Genomic DNA, 3,134 nt, shown 5'->3' with positions numbered 1-3,134 from the left:
TGCTAGGGGCAGCAGGACCAGAGAAAGCCAGGAGTTGGAGGGGTCTTGGGGTACATCATTCATTGGTGTTGAAGAGCAGAGATTCAAAGGAAAGCTGGGACTGGCTTCAAATTAGGCCTGAAGTTGGTGAATCCACCACATCCGCTTCTGACTCAGAAAGGTTGTCACCTGCAGCAGAGCAAACACAGTGGGGTCAGGACCCCCAGCTCAGTGTTGTAGCCTCATCCCTTTCCACCTGGTCTCTGATATTGTGTCCCTCACAGGCCCCTAGGGAGAAGGTGGTCTACCCCACAGGTGCTGCTGCCCCAGAAGATGATCAGTGAGAAGTCGAGGGGTACCCTAAGGAGACATCATTTTGCCCTCTCTCGCTCTACCCTTGTCCACATACTCTGAGCCTCAAGAAACAAGAGGCCAAGACACAAGATCGTGAGAGTTGAAGGAGGTAGGACTGGGGCACAAGGCAAGAAGCTGCTTTTTTCTTTCAAAAGAGATGAGGTCTCCCTCTGTTGCCCAGGCTGGAGGGCAGGGGCGCCATCATTGCTTACTGCAACCTCGGACTCCTGGGGTCAAGCGATCCTCCCACCTGAGCCTCCCAAAGCACTGGGATTACAGGTATGACCCTCCATGCCCAGCCTGAAGCTGTTCTTTAAAGGGTCTCCAATAACCATTTAATAACCAGGCCAGTGTATATTTAATTGACGCCTTTTTAACATCCAACACTATTAACTATTTCTTCGTTCCTGAAATTTCTGCTCCCTTGGGTTATATAATGAAACATTCCCTGATTCTCCTGCCTCTCTGCTTTTTGAAGTCCCTTTGAGTACCTTCCCTTCTGTGCCTTTTCCATACTAAGAGTAGAATAGGCTGTGCTCAAGTATCAAATACCCTGATACCTAGTTGTTGCTTATGCTACATGTCCAAAGCAAGTTGCGGGGGAACCTCTGCTCATCATGTTACTCAGGGAGCCAGGCTGAGGGACTTTCACCTCCACATCTGCTCCCATAATCTCCTGAGTGGAGTGACGGGAACCTAGTAAATCCTGCACTGACTCCTAATGACCCCTCCTAGCAAGAACACACGTCTCACATTTCATCGTCCAAAGCAAATCGCATGGCTGCATCTAACTTCAAATGAGCTGGAATCCTTGGAGGCAGAAAGTATTCAGTAAGTACAGCTTACGTACATAATAAAACACAAGAGACATTTATTCAGTACCTACTGTGTACCAGGAGCTATGCTGGGCATTATGGGTAAAAGGAGCTTCTAGCTCCTGAAAAGTTTGCAAACTACCTGCTGGCCTAAAGAGGATCTCAGGGATGCTGGCAATAATGTTCTGTCTCTTCACCTAGATCAGGGGTGTGGAATCTTCTTGTGTTGGAAGGCCACATTACTTTAGCCATAATTGAATAAGGCCACATGCAAGAAACTTCAAATAGATATACTTAAAATTGAACTAATCTGTACTTAATAATATCAAAAATGAAAACTTTTGTTAATTTTAAAGGTAATTAACTTTTTAATGATTTTGTTATGTCTGCTTTTTGTTGGAAAGCATTTGAATATTTGGTTGCAGCAAAGAGGTCCACAGTTTCAATCGATCCCTCTCTAGATGGGCATCAGTCATTCGTGACCTTAAGTGCATCTTGATTTGGGTTAGGTAGGAGAAGTGGTTGGAAAACAAGGAAGCATTTTTCAGGCATGTTGCCAAAGTCGTGGGTATTCTGCGTTTTTCCATATTTCAATTAGATCTTTCTTAGCATCAAACAATGACTTGAAAATGTCAAAATGACAGCTCAGTCAATTTCATCTGTAGTTCTTTAACTGCCTTGGTGATATCAACTAGGTGTGGCTGAAGTGCTAATTTGTCTGTGATGTCATGATTCTCAAAGTCCAAAGGCGAATCTTTCACTGTGTTCGCCAATTAATAGATTTATGACAGCTGCGTATTCTTAAAACGATTTGCATGTATCCTCCCGCTCATCAAGGACCTTTGCTAACTGGGGAAAATGATCATCCAAAATTTCCTTTTGAAGAAGAAGTGTTTTGAAACAAGACAGCTGTTTCCAAAATACTTGAATTTTTTGCCACATATCATATATAGACTTAGTTTTACCTTGCGAATCGTTTTGATTTGACAATGATACCACACAGAAATGCTGCATTCCTATAGAAATCTTCTTTCAATAATTCACATTGCTGATTCTGTTCTTCATAAAATTTAACTATCTGTTGTCCCAGAGATAAAATCTTGGCTAATATCTGTCCCTGTGATAGCAAACCCACTTTAGAATGATACAGCAAATCCACACTGAACACCTCATCATTCGACTTTAGCATGCTACAAAACTGATGATGTCCTGTGCATTTGGATGAATATAGTTAACAATGTTTATAAGTTGTTGCAAAGTGTCACTTAAAATAGTAGCTTCAACACAGAGATTTTGCTGATGCAAGATACAATGAGAAGAAATGAGAGCATCTGGATTTGTTAATATTTTTTTTTATCTGTGCAATAAACCCTTTATGTTGTCCTGTCATGGAAGGTGCACCTCTGTACATACACTCACTAAATTTACCAAATTAGGTCTAACTTCACCACATTTGTCTTGAAGATATCTATTCCCCATGTTCTGTCCGCAAGAGTGCCCAAAGCGAGTTAACTCTTCATAGCAAAGAAAATCTTCTGTTATGACTAGAATAAAGTATAAAACCTGCACTAAGTCAGTAGTATCAGTTGACTTATCCAAAGTGATTGAATAATATATATTTTCCTTTTGACGTATTGCATGAGTTGTTCTGTTAAGTTGAAGGCTAATTCATGCTACCAATCAGTTACGGTTCTCCTTGAAAGAGGCAGCTGTCTGTACTTTGGACCGTTAACGGGGTCTAAGCATCCTACAACTTCAACAATGCATTCTTTCACAATTTCTACGTCACCGAATGGCTTCCCTTTTTCCCTGAGCATATAAGCTACTTTATAAATTGCTTCAGTGGCATTATTTCCAGGACTTATTGCTGCTTGAAAGAACTTTCCTTTTGCTTTTCATCTTTTAATTTCTGCAATACAACCTTTCACACCTCTCCAATTTAAAATATTTGTGGTCCTATTGAGTGTTACAATGCTGATAAACATT

Source organism: Propithecus coquereli, unplaced genomic scaffold (genome assembly GCF_000956105.1).
Source record: "Propithecus coquereli isolate 6110/MARCELLA unplaced genomic scaffold, Pcoq_1.0 Scaffold734, whole genome shotgun sequence".
In the NCBI taxonomy this organism is placed as follows: domain Eukaryota; kingdom Metazoa; phylum Chordata; class Mammalia; order Primates; family Indriidae; genus Propithecus; species Propithecus coquereli.
Note: the sequence above shows the minus strand (reverse complement) of the source record.